Source organism: Anguilla anguilla, chromosome 10, assembly GCF_013347855.1.
Source record: "Anguilla anguilla isolate fAngAng1 chromosome 10, fAngAng1.pri, whole genome shotgun sequence".
Classification (NCBI taxonomy): Eukaryota; Metazoa; Chordata; class Actinopteri; order Anguilliformes; family Anguillidae; genus Anguilla; species Anguilla anguilla.
This window is the reverse complement of record NC_049210.1, coordinates 7,556,662-7,568,712: the sequence shown is the minus strand read 5'-3', so window position 1 is coordinate 7,568,712 and position 12,051 is coordinate 7,556,662.

Below are 12,051 nucleotides of genomic sequence, written 5' to 3'. Positions count from 1 at the left end.
GGCAAAAGGCAGGAACCCTGGACAGGGCGCCAATCTATTGCAGACCGCAATTCTATACAAAGACAAAAGAACTAAGACATAGTAAAGGAACACAAGGATGTGTGATGAATGTACTGATGTATGCCCAAAATGCTCGTATGAGAGAACCATGGTACCAGTTGAAATGTTGAGCAGATTGTCCCTGAATGTTTCTTTGGACTTCCCTTAAATGCAATCCTGAGCAAGCCTTACAACATTTCAAAGTTCCCTTTGCATGCCCAAATAAGGTCTGGATAGGAATAGGCCTGTAGCGCTCTCCACCAAGAGACCCCCTCCCCTACTCCTCCGGGAAGAGATTAAATACTCCCCCATAATCTAGTGATAGTAATAAGATGCTTTGTATGACAGCGCTGGATCTTATAATTGTATCTATCATTTCTCTAAATACCTTTCTATAGAGGTCCAATTTGGTGGTCCTTCTATGACCCAGACACTTATGTAGCCATACATAACTATCTATAAATGTATTTTACTTTGCCCTCCATACTGTAAATCACCTGGGATCATAACCTCCATGATAACAGCTCCTTTCAGCTGTTATTATTAACCACATTCCACCACATTTGTCATATCATCCCCAGTTATGTGAATGCACATAAATATAATGCTCTCTTCCAGTCCATAAATGTGGCCATTGGTCAGCCCAGGTTTCTGTCTGACCCAGGGAGTTCAGGTCATTTGTTTATCCCATGTCTCTAGGCCACGGGTGTCGGAGGAGCGAAGAGACAGCGAGACTGTGTCTCACAGCCCGGAGATTGCTGTGGCCGTTATATCGTATTTTCAGCTGCCTTTTTAAAGCCTGTGATATTTACAGGTACGCCGACGTGTGGGCAATAGAATGATCAAAGTTCAGAGCGAACGGGAAAAAGGTGCAATTTGGTTAGAGCGGCCGAAATTGCACCTTGCGCAGTGAAAGAAAAAAGGGAAGGGAAAACTGTGGGGAAAAAATAAAAATAAAAACAAACAAACAGGTGCAGGGTGTTGAAGTGAAGGGTGGAAGCTGTACCCCAGGTCTGGGGTCAAGGGGTCTCTTAGGCTTCCGTACCTGGAGAAGGAAACGCCGGAGGAGGAGAGGTCAGCGTGCGAGTTCCGCACAAAGATGAACTGCCTCTCCGGGGAGACCGGGGGACTTTTGCAGGGAGGCAGCCAATTATCTGAATGTGCTCCAGGTGTCCTTCTTGCTTCCAGATAACTGGCTGGCGGATTGAATAATTGGCCCTCTCGGAGCTGTCCAGGCTTGAGTGTGGGGAGCAGGGGTGCCGAATTTTCCCCTGGTCCTGCCGGGCCTGCCGGTGCTGGTGCCGAACCCCCCTACTGTGGAAAGGGACGGCAGGGGTCAGTGCTGGCCGTATGCGGGCAAGGGCGGGGGTTCTGATCCGAGCAGCACAGTGTGTGTGTGTGTGTGTGTGCACCTTTTGAATGTAGCTTTGAATGTGTGTGTGTGTATATATGTGCACTTTTGAATGTAGCTTTATTTTGTGTGTGTGTGTGTGTGTGGGTGCACCTTTTGGATGTAGTTTGCGTGTTTACCTTTTGAGGGTATCTTTGTATGTGTGTGTGTGTGTGTGTGTGTGTGTGTACTTCACTGAACTGGAGGGTACCGAGGACAGGGAGGTAGTAAATAAATTATAAAATTATATCAACAGGTGTTTTTCCTGCTTCCAGATAACTGGCTGCCTGATTCAATAATTGGCTCTCTCTGAGCTGTCCGGGCTTGAGTGCTGTCCATGGTGCTGAACCCCCCTACTGTGGACAGGGCCGGTAGGAGTCCGTGCTGCTTGTCTGCCAGCAAGGGTGGGGAGTCTGATGCCTGCAGCATTGAATGTAGCTTTGTGTGTGTGTGTGTGTGTGTGTGCGCGTGTGAGCGTGTGTGTGTGTGTGCGTGCGCACGCACCATTTGTGTAGTTTGAGTGTGTTCCTTTTGTGTGTGTGTGGGTGTGCACCTTTTGAATGTAGCTTTGTGTGTGTGTGTGTGTGTGCACCATTTGTGTAGTTTGAGCGTGTTCCTTTTGTGTGGTGTGTGTGTGTGTGTGTGTGTGTGCACCATTTGTGTAGTTTGAGCGTGTTCCTTTTGTGTGTGCGTGTGTGTGTGTGTGTGCACCATTTGTGTAGTTTGAGCGTTTACCTTTTGTGTGTGTGTGTGTGTCTGTGTACCGGACGCATTCACTCCACTGGAGAGTACCAAGGACAAGGAGGTAATTTAAAGAAAGTTGATGAAAGGTGTGAACATATTCAAACTGTGGAGAAAGAAAAGTTGAGCCTTAAAACCACACACAGCACAGGCTAGGCCCGGCATCTGTAAAAAAAAAAAAAAAAAAAAAAAAAAAAAAACAATTATAAAAACTATTTTTGCAGTAAAATGTACAGGATTTCGTTTTTTCCAAAGCTGTGTTGAATAATGGTGTAAACTTATTATGTAATGGCCATCGATTAAAGTTCACAGTTTTTTCCCTTCATAAAATGTTTTTTTCACTGGCAGTTTTGCTGCTGTTTTTCTGCTGGGATTCTTTTTTCTTTTTTACAACGTAGGCTACAATGTTCAGTGATCATCAAACTCTTACACGAGTCGAATGGGGATCAGTGTATTCTATCAGAGTAAAATGCACTTCATCACAGTTGGTTTAGCAGTGAAATTGTTAATGTGTGAATGGCCAGAGGACTGAATGAGGCTATTATATTTTACATATTTGACACCTTACTGACATGGTGTGCCCACTACACCCTTATTTCAATGAAATACTACTTTCTTGACACAGTAAACAAGTTTTTAAGAACATGACTGAAAGTTCAGTAATATATCAGTGTGCTTACACCAATCACCCTTCTAAAATATGTATTTCGATAGGTATTTAATGGCATGGAAACATGAACATGAAATTTAAATTAACCACCTGAGAATGTGTAAGTTATGACCCTAAATTGCCCTTGACTGCTACTCAAGTGGAGAAGTCGGCCGAACAGTAGGCTCATAAATGCAAATTGAGCTCTTGCATGCCGTGTTTAGTCCATCTACATTTAAATGCCCCCAACAGTGCCTCCGACTGGCATCTCCAGCATAGAGGGTTTCCATTATCTGCTCTGTCAAAACAAATCATGAGACGGCGACACGTTGAGCTGTCTAATCTAAAATAAATGCGATCCGTATTTTCCAACCGGTTGGTTATCATTTTAGACTGATTTCAAAACTATAACATTTTAGAACATTAGAACATTTTCCTCTGTATGTTTAAAAATATTTGTGGTGCACTCTGTGCCGTCTGTTCCTTTAAATTCGGCTGAATACCAATTTTTTATCTTTAAAAAATATTAATATTATGGAAAGTGAAGTTTTTCATAGTTCAAGTTTGCCTGGCAACAGTTACACTTAATTTATTTGTTCAAAGTGATTGTAGATTATGCTCCTGGACTCCCAGAGATGTGTCTGTTTTTTCATCCATCAAAACCTATAGCTTAATAATATTATAGTAATTATTAGGCTTACTGAGCGCAGGTGACCATGTGCTGGAGGTATTCGATAGATCATCAGTCCGGTATATGGTCATGCCCAGACCTGAGGTGAGGGAACATTGATCATTTTTGTAAACGATATGCAAGCCGCTAATTGGTCTGAGACAGCATTACAACTTTGATGTCTAGACGGCCGCATTTACGTTTCTTTTACGTCCGAGCAATTAGCGAGCATTTTTACCCGGAGAGACTTGCAGGCATGCAGGCGAGAAGACAAAGAGCAGAGGGTGGCGGTTATCACCATCGCGGCCGTTAATTGGAGTTGTTATACAAGCCAAACATGATGTCAAGGGCCGCAGTAGGAGGCGGGAGTGTGTGAGAGAGAGAGACGATGCGGGGATTAAAGGAACATATAGATTTGAGGATGCAGTGTGTGTAGGGGTAAATTGATGAGGACTGACCAGCTTCTGGTCCCAATTATCTAATCCCAATTATTACATTTCTCCTAAGGTCTGAGCAACAACCACAGAGTGCAGATGTACTGTATCTTTGTTGTTGTTGTTGTTGTTATTATTATTATTATTATTATTATTATTATTATTATTATTATTATTATTTCATACGGAACTGAAGCTCACATTTCTTACCATATAGAAAATCAATACTTGCATATAAGGGTGTTTGATAATTTTTTTTAAATTAAATAAACTAACTAAATAAAAAATGTCTTGTGTTTATTCACTTTCCCTTTGTCTAATATGACTTATTGCAGGTCTTTTACTGTCATGACTCCTGGACCTTCCACCTTCACCAAATTGAAAAAGTACTTTTTGAGCTGAATCTGCTGTTCTGATGTGTTGAGGGAGAACTGCAGTCTGAAATGAGAGAAAACCAGTAATGGCATATGCTGCTGCTTAGAAAATGAAGGAAAAAGAGCTTGTTGGAACAAAAAGTAACATTCACACTGGACCTCGAGGAACAGTCTTATGCCACCCGGTATACTGGTAAAAGTAACACTAACTAATTAAGGATTGGATTCATTAACATTTTGTAGGTCTCAGTTATGGAATTATCAAAGTGCATGTACTGTCCTGGGACACCATTTTGTCCAGTTCATTAATCAAGCGAGTCATCAAATTAAATTTAAACCCGTGACTTCTCAGGAGCTCCTGAGACTTCCAGGTGAAAAAAGATCCCTACCTGCATAAGCCTACTTACTCTACCACTCAGTGAAGACAAGTACCTGTGGCAGCCACAGAATACTGAACCATAACACCCCCAGCACCATGCAAGAGCAAAGTGTGGAGGCCAAAAGGACCTGCCCCAGATTCAAAGAGTGACACCTCATCTGGGAAACAGCCATCACTCTCATACAAGTAAATCTTTCTCTTATCTGTCCATAAGACCTTTTTCCAGAACTCTGCAGGCTCTTTTACGTAGATACTCCTTAGCGACAGCTGTAACCTGGCCATCCTGTTTTTGTGGCTAACTAGTGGTTTGCATCTTGCAGTGCAGCCGTGGTTTTGTTTTGTGAAGTCACTGACACGTCCACGCCTGCCTCCTGGAGCTTGTTTCTGATCTATCAGACAGGTGTTTGTGGGTTTTTTCTTCATTATGGTGAGAATTATTTGGTCATCAACTGCAGAGACCTTCCTTCGCCAACCCAGATCATTACTGAGCTCAGCAGTGCTCACCTGTTGTAGTTGTTTGTGGATGTTTTATGTTTGTTATACATGCAAAAGTAATTATCAAATATGATCATGCCACACTTTCTTGTGTGTTTTATAATTTTCTTTCTTTGTTATCACCCTGCTTAAACAGTCCAATGTCTACGTTCACCAGGCTTATTCAACTGATTAGCAGGCAGGAGACTGGCTAATTACTGAAACTGTGGCTAATGAATAATCAAGCAGGAATTGTCCTCATAATAAAAAAAAGGCTGTTGAGACCAAATGAGAAAGGGATTAAGGGGAGAAAGTGCTACAGAAACAGATGAATGCCAAATAGTGTGCAGGGAGGCATATTAAACAGTTTCCCATACATTGACTTTATGAGGGCGGCCCGCCCCAAATAGATTTGCCCCTTCCCAAAAAGATTCTTTTGTTTTTAGGTCTTTATTTCTGCAAGAAACACACACTGTGCATTTGCCCTACCGTAGACATTAGGGGATGGGCTGCCCGCTAACTGCTGCTAGTCCCCTAATAATTGCAGACCCCTCATCAACAGTTCCTACTACACCGCAGTGCACATAGAGTTGAAAATTAAAATGCATACGTGCAACCAAAGTTCACTTTACTGTAACATAGAAGTATAGGCTTTCAAGATTATCTGTAGATCTCTGATTTTTTACTTTTTTTAAATCCATTTTTATCCATTTTTTTTTAAATCCGTGATATAGGCCTATATTAATACATCCATTCAGGAGACTGGTGCTATTATCTAGCTCTTCCTCGCTCATTTCTTCAAACTTACATACTGCACCTTTAAAGAAAAAAAACTAAAGAAAGACTGCTGTAATATTTACATGATTTTCCCCCTTTCTGTTAAATACAGATTTTCCTGCTTCTTGATAGCAATGGGTCTTATTTAAATGGTCTTACTCTTTATAATCATGATGATTATGATTATGATTATGATTATTATTGCGATTATGATTATTTTGGTTATTACGCTGTTTTCTGAACTGTGCCATTCTTTTCTGGATTTATCATTTATTATTTTTTTAAATAATCAAATCAGCAGTGCTCACTTCTTGTGACCTCCTCTACTCTCTGCTAAGCCTAACAGTCTTGTATTTATGATCTGCTTTCTTTCTTTTTTAAAATGAATTCATGAAGGAGTCGTGGTCCATCCAAGCTCTACAACAGGGGTGCTGGACACCAGGTGGGCTGGTATCCGTTGCAACCAATTATTCTGGCTTAATTTTCCAAACAGCTGTGCATGCCCGAGCTGATTTGTTCCTATATTTGGACCATGGCAATGCATTTTCACCAAGGACACAGCCTGCAACTGGATCGCACGACTTTAGCAGAAATGTCAGGTCAATTAAATGACTGTGCTGGAACAAACATAAATAAATGGGCCTACTCTGGTTAAATAAATAAAAAATTAGTCCTGTTACATACCTCTGTTTTTAGCCTCCCCTGCTTTGCGATTTGTTTCACTTTGTGTGCTGTTGCCATTACATTTATTTGGCAGACGCTTTCATCCAAAGCGATGTATCAATAAGTGGTTGTTGTGCTTGTTTCCATCTCCCCTATAGGCGGAGATGATGATGTCACGGTTCCCGTGGAGATCCTCGTTGGAAGATGAGCTGGAGAGGAGACGCACACCTTCACCTGGCGGCCTTCTTCAGGAGACGCCTGGAGCCGAGGACGCCGCTGACCGTCGCCTAGCAACCGTTACCGTAGACCTGGCTATTGTAACACAGGTGGATTTTGGGACATAATTCCCCCCCCCCCACCCCCCACCCCCCCCCCCCAGGTTCCTATCCAGGAAGTAAACCAGGTAGGAAAGCAGATAGAGAGGGGGAATATAATAAAGGAGTAAGTAAGAGGATCAACTGAAAGCCTTTACCACAGATGGTGACCTTTATAATTTCATAGACTACAATTATAGTCCACAGAGTAGGCTAATTAATTGTCGCTGGGGAAAAACCTATATTTTATATATATATATATATATTCCAGGGTTTTTCCTGGCTCAAAATAGGTCTTAGCTGGTGACTTTGCGTGACAGTGGCTGTGGTCCGTCCGGCTTTACTGCCACTGTCAACTCCACGTATCGTTTCCCTGTATTTAGCTACATTTAGTCTAAATAAGTCTCCCCGAAAAAATGGAAGCTGTAATAAAAGCAAATGATGGACTAAATACTGAAAGATTTGATATTGCGCATAGCTGTTGTGGTTTTTGTGTCATTTTGTGTTAAATCTACGTTCGCTGCATTTTTTATAACACAGAAAAATAAATAATTTACTTACGTAATAGCCGTTTGCACCGTGCTGTATGTTCTGTTTAGTTTTGAATAGTTTTGAAAAAAGTTTATAAGAAATAAGACTGACCAGTGACGATATTCTTTTGTAAATGACTTTCCTCCCTCCAAAAAAAATAATTTGTCCAAAAAAGTAAATAAAAATGTGGCTTTCTGTTCGCGCTGAATACATGCTGTGGAAAACCTTACTGTGCCTTAGTCCTGTTCATGTCCTTAGCATCAGGGGAAGGTAAATTCATCTTTGTTAATTTTTTTGCATTGCATTCCGGGCTTTTCAAAAACAGTTTCTGGAGGAGGACGAGGTGTCCTTCAGACACAGTAACAATCCGCACAACAAACAATTGCTGAGGAGCGCTGAAAGTTTAATCGGAACACAAAAGATGGGAGTGAGTAAAATGTGATTTTGCCCGGAGTTGTGCAACTGTAGACCTAACGTCTGTTTCCAGCATCATTCTCTGGCCAGAAGCAAAAGCCGTGCTTTGTTTGTTTGCTTAAATTTAGCATGTCCAATTAACTATTTAGTGCTGTGTTCATGCGGCTGTCCCTTCTGCCAGTTTGGGAGCATGTAGACCAGGGCCACCCAGTCCTATTCCTGGAGATCTGCTGTCCTTTAGGTTTACATGTCAGCCCTAATTTGGCACACCTGATTCTCCTAATTAGCAGGTCAATGAAATCTCTAGCTGTCTTTGTTAGGGTTGGAGTGAAAACTTCAAGGAAGACAGATCTCCAGCAACAGGATTGGACAACCCTGATGTAGTCATTTGTGGTTCTCCTCTTGAGACGGCCTTCCCCCAAAACAGTCACCTGCCCTGCTTCTTTGCACACCGCAGTCGGAGGAAGACACCTACACATGCGGCAAGTCCAGTGGCCACCTGATCCACCAGCAGGGGTCATTGCAGAGCAATGAAACATTGAGCCCTCAAACCAAAGGAACCCTCCTATTCCTGGACGAGCGTCAGCGCCTGCCTGGTCCGGATTCATTCAAAGACAATGGGGCCCATCCATGCACTGAGTAATGGTGCTTTAATAGGGTGAGCCGCCCAGCAGCCCACTTTTTTTTTGTTCTTTTTTTAACCGAAGCAGTTGCACAGCTGCTGCCCTGCAGCGCACTCTGTGATTGTCCAGCTTCCCGTATATGAAAGCGTGTCGCTCGCGTGGCTTGGGTGAAAAAAACCTCCATTTCCTAAAAGGTGAAAGACGCCTAAAAAGGAAATGGAGGTTCTTCATCGCGCCCTTCCGTTCTTGGATTTTCGGAATGCCACAATGCCGCTCACTTGACTGCGGAGAGGGTCGTGATTGTACTCCGCTATACCAAGGCCAGGAAACAAACAATATTCCACTTGTGCCTTTTTAAAAAAATAAAAAAACTCATGGGCCGTGTGCTGAGGGTCCTCTCGTCTTTCAGACAAGCTTGATTTGATTACAGGAAGGCAAACTAATCTCTCCGCCCAGGGCCTCGGTTTGTGAAAAACCTGAGACAATGACCAAGAGCAACATCAAGGGCACCAAAGCGCCTTTTCTCAGACAAAGGATCTATGCCGTACATGTGAACCACTTCTCATTTACCCGGAGTGACTTGCATGTTACATTTTAACATTCAGTTCATTTAGTTGGCTGGCTATTTGATGCCCAACAGTCTGGGTTTTCAACAGGAAGGGGTTTGAAGGTATTATATTATATAGGTAGCCCCTGACCAGACTTGATATAGAATGACTATATATTAATTTGGGCAAATATTTTTTTAAAGCATTTTTTTTTTTTTAAATACAACCCTTTCTAAATTACATTACATTTTATTTTGTAGGCGCATTTATCCAAAGCGAAGTGAATATTGAAGGTCGCTGTGGAACAAATGCAAAACAGAGATCAGATAAAGCACAACTCTCTCTCTGTCTTGGATGACATATACATGTTGCAGTTTAAATATTTTCAAAATAGCTTTAGCATAGTGGAGTATATGGTTCTTGTTGGTCAAGACCAGAGACTTATGTCCTTTATAGGGGATAAAAATGAAATGCTGACTCTTATGAGGGTATTTTGCATTCATATAGCTCTGTCTTAAAGCTCTTCTTTATTATTATTTTTTTTTTGTGATTTGTAAAACCTAATTATTTAGCATTTTTGTCTGTATGACTTTTTTAAAATTATTTTTAAAGTTAACACCAGTCAGGGAGGTGTTGACAAGTGGTCAGGTGAGTCTGGCACGTCTGCTCTTTACTGGCTGCTTCATAGGATCCATTCACTTGTGCTCGAGACTAATTTGTTCGGTATGAGGGCCTTCTGCCAAATGCCCTTTAAATGCAACGTAATGTAATTAGTTATTGGATAATCCTGCGGAGGCTTTGAAGGTGCTCATCATAAAACTGACGGACGTTTAGCTAACCGCCGTACTGCATGTAGGGCACTCGAGCGTCCTTCAGAAGTGCTAGATGGATAATTTGCACCTTTCGGGTGCTTACGCGTTAGCAGCTAGTGGTTTATGAGGCAACAGGATCACTGTGTGGCGTCGTGAAGCATCTGTACGTCTTGTAGCAACGCTGGCTGTTGGGTACCGTTTATTATTACTTTTTTCAGTTTTGTTTTTAACAGTTAATTTTTTTTTTAATGCGCAGCGTTTTCACATTAAGTACACGCGAAGTACCCGCTGAGGCTCAAAAAAGAATCTTGTCACCCTCGCAAAAGGCGAGGAAGTTTAGATTTAAAAAAAAATTAACACACGAGCGAAAGTGGGATTTAGCAGGAACACACCGTACAGGCATATGAACACACATCTAAACAGTCAGACCCCAAAAGCACAGGTGCGCAGATCAATGTACACAAATGTACACGCAATTAATGTCAGCACCTGGATATGCACAAGCTCTAAAAATCTCTCTCCCTCTCTCTGTGTCTCTTTGGCTGTGCGTCTTACAACTGCCCCCCCCCCCCTCCCCCCCCAACCTCCCCAACCATCACCACCACCCCTCCCAGGTGTAAAGGTGTAAAGGTGCAGGTGTGAAGAATAAACCCCCTGCCAGCACCTCCGTAGCTGTTGCTCTGGCTTTCTCACATTTCAGACTTGTATTTACCTCACACGCCGGGGTTTCTGGAACTTGAGGTCTTTGACATACGAGCCTTTTGCTTCTCTCAGTGATCCGGCGGTGAGCAAGAGCAGGAAGTGGCACAATGGCCGTGCACCCAAATAGCTCACTTGCCTACTCTTGAGGATATAAGTTGCGTACATTGGATGAGTAAGTTGTTAAAGTAGGCGGAATTTTCTCTAAATGTGAAGTGTACTTAAAGTCCCTGGATGGTATACTTATACTTATTTCCGGAGTTTTTATGCCTGTATTGTGGACTACACTTTACAGGAGGTAAAGCGTACTTTTTTTTGGAAGCTCCCACAGAGAGGGAGACGCGGAACCAACTTTGGATAACATAAATCAGAGAGGAAGAGGCAGGGCCTTTTTACTACAAGGGCAGGACGTCTACGACGGTTACACATTACCGTTGGAAAATAGAATGGAGGGTATTTTTCCACATGCTGCCCATCGCGTACTAAAGAATATGCACTGAACAGTAGGCAGTATGTTTTGAGGACACAGTAGTTGGGAGCCTGTTTCGGACACGACCAGTGTGAACTTCACGGTAAGCCTGCGTTCTGTCGCCCCCATGTGGATATGTACGGAACAACAGAACATTACAAAACGGGAAAGGTGTGTGTGTGTGTGTGTGTGTACATTTTGTACAGCAGGGTCGCAATTGGCTGTAAGTTTGTCTATAGGGGGGTCACTAACCCTGATCCTGGGTGCCATAGTGCATGTGGATTTCTTGTTTTTTTGCCTCAAAATCCACAACCAATTTAGACTCAAGCTCTACTTTCACCAAATATAATGACTGGTTTTTAAAATGAGCAGGCGTCCTTCTTTCCAACAAGACTCCTCCCACTAATGGGAAAAATGAAGGGCATCTGAAAACTGAATGGCAGCAGTCTACAGGCTGCCCCCCCCCCCCCCCCCCCAAATTAGGGTTATGGGAATACAACGAATAGGTGAGTCCTCATTTCTGAAAAAAAAAAAAAAACCTCCATCAAATTCAATGATGCAATAATTGGTTCAGTCCTATATAATCATTTTGATTACTTTTTTATTTTTTATTTTTTACCTGGGTCACTTCAGGTCCTGATCCCCCACCTCAGCCCCTCGCCTTGTGGATTGGAGCTACCTGTTGAAAGTCCAGGAAAAGGTACAGTTAAAATAAGGTCAAGGGTAGCCCACATCAACTGCACCAATTTCAAGAAAATTGCAGGAACTGCTTATTACCACGTTGGTCGCAGTTCTCAACAAAGCCCTAAACCCCAGGATTTCATCAGAGAGGGCAATGAAAAAAAAACTGTGTCTGTCCAGCAGAAGCATTTGAGGGGGTTGCCGGGTGCTGGTTTGGGATAGCAAAGCAAATTGCATGTTGTCTTGGGGGGTGGGGGGTGGGGGGGGGGGGTAGGGGGGTAGGTGGGTGGGGGGGTGGGGGGGCATTAGGTGGTGAAAACTGAAATGTGTGCCGATTACAGCAAGGCTAATACTACCTACTGCTCGCAAA